The following is a 6,917-nucleotide window of genomic DNA, read 5'->3' on the forward strand; positions in this document are numbered from 1 at the left end:
TAAGGAGTTTTCTTGGATTAGCAGGATATTATCGAAGGTTTGTGAAAGATTTCTCGAAGATTGTATCCCCACTAACTAAGTTGACCAGGAAGAATGAGAAGTTCGTTTGGACGGAAAAGTGTGAAGAGAGTTTCCAGGAGTTAAAACGAAGACTAGTGACGGCTCCAGTGTTAGCATTGCCAGATGAGACAAGAAACTTTGTAATTTATAGTGATGCTTCTTTGAAAGGATTGGGATGTGTGTTAATACAGCATGACAAAGTGATTGCGTATGCCTCTAGACAGCTAAAGCCTCACGAGCAGAAATATCCAGTTCATGAACTTGAATTGGCGGCTATAGTATTTGCTTTAAAATTATGGCGTCACTACTTGTATGGAGAGAAATGCGATATTTACACGGATCATAAGAGCCTGAAGTACATATTCACGCAGAAAGATCTGAACATGAGACAGAGAAGGTGGTGGACTTGATTAAGGATTATGATTGTTCGATTAATTATCACCCAGGTAAAGCCAATGTAGTGGCTGATGCCTTAAGTAGGAAAGAAAGGCTGGATATGGTTAAGATTGCGGAGGAATTGGCACGAGACTTGGAAAGAATGGAAATTGAAGTTCGAGTATCTAACGGAAGTCAGGAGCAACTATATGAAATTACTTTCCAGCCGGCATTGATGGAAAAGATCAAAAGATGTCAAGAAGGAGTTAGGGAACAAGAGTTGGATACTTTGACATGAGAAGAGTTGTGTACTAAAAAAGGTAGTCAAGGTTATATAGATTTTCATCCAGAGTTTGGATTCCTAATGTAATAGAGTTGAAGAACGAAGTATTGCAGGAAGCACATAACTCTAGGTTTTCTATCCACCCTGGTAGTACCAAGATGTACCAGGATTTGAAGATAAATTTTTGGTGGCCAGGAATGAAGAAGGATATTGCCAATTGGGTAAGTAAGTGTCACGTGTGTCAAACGGTGAAAGCAGAGCATCAACGACCGAGTGGATTGTTACAACCTTTGGAGATTCCCTAGTGGAAATGGGAAGAAATTGCTATGGATTTTGTAGTGGGATTGCCAAAGACGAGAGTGAATCATGATGCTATTTGGGTAATCATTGATAGGTTGACTAAGTCGGCGCATTTCCTTCCGATTAATGAAAGGTATTCGTTGGAAAAGCTAGTTAAGTTATACTTGGATGAGATAGTTACCAAACATGGAGTTCCTGTTTCTATAGTGTCGGATCGAGACCCGAGATTTAATTCCAGGTTCTGGACTAAATTCCAAGAGTGCCTAGGAACGAAATTGAATATGAGCACCGCTTATTATCCTCAGACGGATGGCCAAAGTGAGAGGACGATTCAGACCATAGAGGATATGTTGAGAGTCTGTGTTCTAGATTTTAAAGGTAATTGGGATGAGCACCTACCTTTGATTAAGTTCTCGTACAATAACAGCTACCATGCTAGTATAGGGATGCCACCTTACGAAGCTTTGTATGGACGAAAGTGTAGGTCCCCGTTGTACTGGGATGAGGTAGGAGAAAAGAAAGTGTTAGGTCCTGAGTTGGTTCAACAGACCAAAGATGCCATAGTATTAATTCAGAAAAGGTTGGAAGCAGCTCAAGATAGACAAAGAAAATACGCAGATTTGCATAGGAAAGATATGGACTTTGAGATAGGGGCTCTGGTGTTACTAAAAGTATCACCTTGGAAAGGGTTAGTACGATTTGGTCAGAAGGGTAAACTTAGCCCTAGATTCATAGGACCCTTTGAGGTTTTGAAGAAAGTGGGAAAGGTCGCTTACGAGATAGCGTTACCACCGCAGTGGCAGCACATTCATAATGTGTTCCACGTGTCTATGTTGAAGCCCTATGTCCCTAATTCGAATCAAGTCATAGAATACGAACCGATTAAGCTTCAACCAGATTTATCCCATGTGGAACAACCGGTCCAAATCCTAGATCGTAAGGAACGAGTCTTTAGGAATAAATCGATTCCTATAGTAAAAGTTTTATGGAGAAATCCTCGAGTAGAAGAGTCTACTTGGGAATTAGAGTCAGACATGCTTGATAAATATCCTCATCTGTTTAATTAAGTCAGATTCTGGGGACAAAATCTTTTTAAGGGGGAAAGGATATAACGACTCGTATATTTTTATTTTATTTCTAATATTTGGAAGTGTAATAAAAGTTTAAGTAAATAAATAAAAGGTGTGTATTGATTTTGGCAGCGGTTACTGATTGTTATTTAATTATTTATGATTTGTTGATATGTGAGATTGGAATTATGTGATTTATTGGTGAGTTATATGATTTTATTTTGCTTGTAAAAGTGATTTTATTGTAATTTTAATTCCATAAATATTTGTGTTGTCTTTAAAATTGGTTTTCTAATTTAATAATTTCAATAATTATTTTTAGGACTTTATAAAATTGAGAAATCAATATTTCGTTAATTATTCATTTTTAAATGATTTTCTGAGTGTGTTAAATGCTAAAATCCATATTTAATTATGGGAATCTTTAAAAATTATGAAACTTATATTTTATTAAATTCGTATTATTCTGAGAATTTTAAAATTATTTTGGAAATTTTTGGAAATGGTTTTACCCGCGCGTTGTTTCGTTATTCGTTAAAAAACGGGTATAAAGCGTACCTTAAAAATTATTTAAAAATTTCAAAATTTACGTTTTTATTTACTTCGGGATATTTATAATATTTTAACGCTGTTTTCCTAATTTTCGGAGGTTGTTTTATTCGCACCTCATTCCGTAAATTTTGAGTTTCGGGGCAAAACATATTATCAAACCTTCATATTTATCCCAAACTCTACGTGTCAGCATTTAGTAAAACTAGTGCTACGTGTTGCACTTCATGGTCATCAGTTAATACGTGGCAGAATTGTATATTTTTTTGTTTTTATTTTTCATTCCCTTCTTTTTCTTTCCGATCGCAGCATCAATCTCTTGCTCCTTCTCTCTCTATCTCGATCTCTCTCTGCAGTCTCCTCTCTCTCTCCCCTTCTTTATTCTGTCATCTTCTATTTTCTTCTCCGTTTCCTTCTTTTCTCCCTTTTTCCCGTTGTTTCCAGCCGTTTTGCTCTCGGTTTATTCCGGTGAGTTCTCCGGCCGAATTTCCGGCGATTTCTTTGTTCCCTGTTTGGCTTGTTATATATACTCATGTATATATCTGTGTGTATGATGTGTGTATGTTTAGGTGTGTGTGTGTGTTTAAGCGTGGTTGTGTGAGTGGTGGTGGAAGGCGGCACCGCCGCCTGTGTTGCTACCCTGTCCGTTTCTGTGGCGCGTTTGCGCGTGTTGAATGATGGGTTCTTGTTCTGTTTTTTTTACAGATTGTAAATTGGACTATTATAATAATTCTAATAATTTTCTGTAGGATTTTGATTAATATTTATGATATTAATTATTCGGGCGGAATTATTTTAAGGAATAATCGGTGAAATTTTGCGTTGGAAACCCGAAAATTATCGGGTACCCGTGAAATTTTACCGCCGTCCGCGATGACTTTTACGAGCGGACGGTGGACGGTGATGACGATGTTCTGAGTCCTAAATTTTATAAATAAATAAAAAGGATTACGTAAAATATTTTCGGACTTAAATAATTAATTGTGATTGGTGTTGGGATGTAAGTTGTATAAAAGGATGAAGTAATATTGTGAATTATGTGATTGATGACGTCGATTGTAGTCGACGGGTAGTCTTATAAATAAATAAGATGCTGCCAAAATTTCCTAAAAATATATTCGAAAATGTACGTATTTATATTATACGTGTTACCCCTATCAATATACTGACTATGTGACTATGTGATAACGAGTTTATGTGAATAATAATAATAATACGAGTCGGGTTATCGGATTGAGTTGTTAGGATTTGAGGATATCAAGCATGTCGGTGTAACTAATTAGGGTACTCTGTATTTGTAGATACCAGTCGAGTTTTCCCAGGATCGAAGTCAGTGTGAAAGCTACTTAGGATTTTGTAAAGCGTTGCAAGGCAAGTACCCCTGACCATTCTTTTATGGTTCAGTGCATATGAATAGCTAAATGTTTTATTCTCGTAATGGAACAGAAACGTTTTAAGTTACGTATCCCCTGTAGTTATAATTCACTGTTTTCAAATTGTTTTGGGGGAAAAGTAACTTCAAAAGATACCTATCTCGAATGGAATGATTTGTGAAACGGATTTTATATGTGTGCTGGTTAACTAAATGATTTTGAAGATAGGTACAAGAGTTTTGAAAACTGGATAAAACGGTCAGATATGGGATACATTGGGGCCAGAGTAGCCTATTGAGGTGGCGTAAGAGGCTAATTCGGTTGCGCGCACTATAAAACCGATTAGTCCAGCAGGTCAGAGACCTAGCTAGTCTCTGAGTTCCCGAACAGGTAAGTGGGATGGTAGTTAGAGCCGTCTGGTGTTGATAGCCTGATCAGCTGTCTTCACATATCCGCTATATATCTGATTGGGATTTGTGAATTATATAAGAGCATAATTGGTTGATACAGCGGTTTATTAAAATGATTAGCATGCTAAAATTGGACTCTGGTATTACACAGCACACTGCTATGATGTTTTAACAAAGCATGCAAAATAGTGATATCCAGTTACCTTTGATTTTCATTATGAAATGTTGATATCATGGTTACAGTACTGTTCCTTTTATTGTTACATTCCAGTTTTTATTCTGTTATTCATATCTTGGTACTGCTGAGCGATTATGCTCACCCTTGCAAACTGTTATGTATATTTCGCAGATGCCTAGAAGATCAGTCAGACCGACCCATGTTCTTGCCCCTACTGGACCCGGCTCCCCTAAGATAGTTTGTATCAGGCCATGAGGTCTGAGGAATTGCTGAATAAAGTTATAATGTGTTAGATGTTGAATAAAGAGTTTGTAGTATTGAGAACCTGAATTATACTTGAACCTGGATCGGATCTTGGTTTGGGGTCAAGTTATTATATTTTAATAATAATTCTGTTGTTTATATTTTTGGTAATTGTGTTTAGTGACGTCAACTCCTGACCCTGGGGTTGAGGCCGTCACATCTATGCTCTATCGGTATCCATACGAATGCTTGAACTCAAGGATTAGATGTGTACTAGAACAAACTCATTTCTTTTTGCTCTCTCCATCATCTCTCTTGGTAGCTAGGGTTTTATTTAAAGTCTTGCACCCAAAATCAACCACACAAGATATATTATATAGAGAATATAATAAGAATTATAACTCTAAACTAATTAGGAGTTATTATTAATTTGAAATTCCTATTTGTATAATAATTAAGTCACACTTAATTATTTAACAAATGAATTTCATAATTAATATTAGTAAATTCGAATATCAATATATATGTAATTAATTAAGTCATACTTAATTAATATTATAAATAATTTGAATTACTTTAATATAATTTAAATCCAGTTTAAATTAAATCCTTCAAGCATTCTTTCTGTGTGACCCTATAGGTTATTATTACGCTGGCAACGAATTTTAAATCTAATTTAAAATCGTAAACAATGAGCGACATCTAGTAATACATCATTGCTACCCGAGTAATAATAATTGAATCGGTGATCGATTAAACCTTTCGTGAATAATGTACAATATAATATAATCCCTTTAACCACATATTATAGATTAAACTAGAGACATGTAATGTGTCATCCTCATCAATGTTTAATCTAGGTTTCCTTGATCAATGAGTAGACTATCATATCAAATCAACATTTGAGCGTGGCCACGCATTTCATAATCTAGCTCACACAAGAGGCCAATAATATCACTCCTAAAATAGGAGGGTTAATTCCCATCTAGATCATTCATATTTCTCATACGATTCATAATATACCCAATGTCCACTTTTATCATTACCCAGTCAAGGATAACTTTTAACGGAATCGATGTATATTAATTCTCGTATAAAAATATAATGACTTCAGGTCTAAGAACCATTACATCATTATCACTGTGAGAATTACTTATGACATAACAGACATGTAGAATCTCAGATTGGGTATGTCCAGCACCATGTACATATACATATGCCTGTGTTTTTGACTTTAGTATCAATATACCTATGATCAATGAGATGTGATCATTAGTCAACAAACACACCAGTCTGAATGCATTATTATTATTATATCTTAATAATAATACTCGACTAGGGACCTTTAGGAATATTGATACTATTCTCATAATCTCATTTCTAAGTCACGTACTTAGAGATATAGAATTGCATATCATATTCCAAGGATAATTATTAATCTAACATTTATATCGCAGTAAATTAAGAATTAATAAATTATAAAGAGAATAATCGATAGGACATAAACATTAATAATCCTAATGTCTTAAACTAAAACATCATAGTGTTGTCTCTAGGGCACAAACACTAACAATCTCCCACTTGCACTAGAGCCAATCACCCATGTATCTAATACTCATGGAACTAGTATGACCATCGTACTTCTGCTGCGAGAAAGCCTTAGTCAGTGGTTCTGCAACACTATCATTACTAAGCACTTTACCTTTATATCTCCGTAATCATTAATCTCATTAATAAGGCGATATTGCCTAAGGACATGCCTAAACAGTCTCTATGGCTGTTTCAAAAAAATATCAATATATTCGGCTTCCACAGAATCGTCAATGTTCTTACTGTGAACTATTCAAGCTAACATCAATTATATTTAGACAAAACACAAAACAGACATAAACTCATAATCATCCTTGTCTATCCAAAAATTAGGTTCAGAAACTAGTATTAGTGTAACCCTTTACAACCAGTTCCCTATCTTCTCCATACACCAAAAATAAATATTTAGTCCTCTTTAAGTACTTAAGAATTTTCTTGAAAACTATCAAGTGACCCTCACCTGGATTAGACTGGTATCTGATCATC

General features: G+C 35.3%; 1 long non-coding RNA gene across 1 annotated transcript; it reads left to right on the plus strand.

Annotated features, from left to right (window-relative positions):
- The first annotated feature begins 2,953 nt into the window (after window positions 1-2,953).
- LOC141674644 (uncharacterized) lies at window positions 2,954-4,923 on the plus strand. The gene is made up of 3 exons (XR_012555846.1): window positions 2,954-3,105; window positions 3,939-4,008; window positions 4,770-4,923. It is a non-coding gene; the product is annotated as an uncharacterized LOC141674644 (long non-coding RNA).
- Window positions 4,924-6,917: the final 1,994 nt, after the last annotated feature.

This window comes from Apium graveolens, chromosome 7, assembly GCF_009905375.1.
Source record: "Apium graveolens cultivar Ventura chromosome 7, ASM990537v1, whole genome shotgun sequence".
Taxonomy (NCBI): domain Eukaryota; kingdom Viridiplantae; phylum Streptophyta; class Magnoliopsida; order Apiales; family Apiaceae; genus Apium; species Apium graveolens.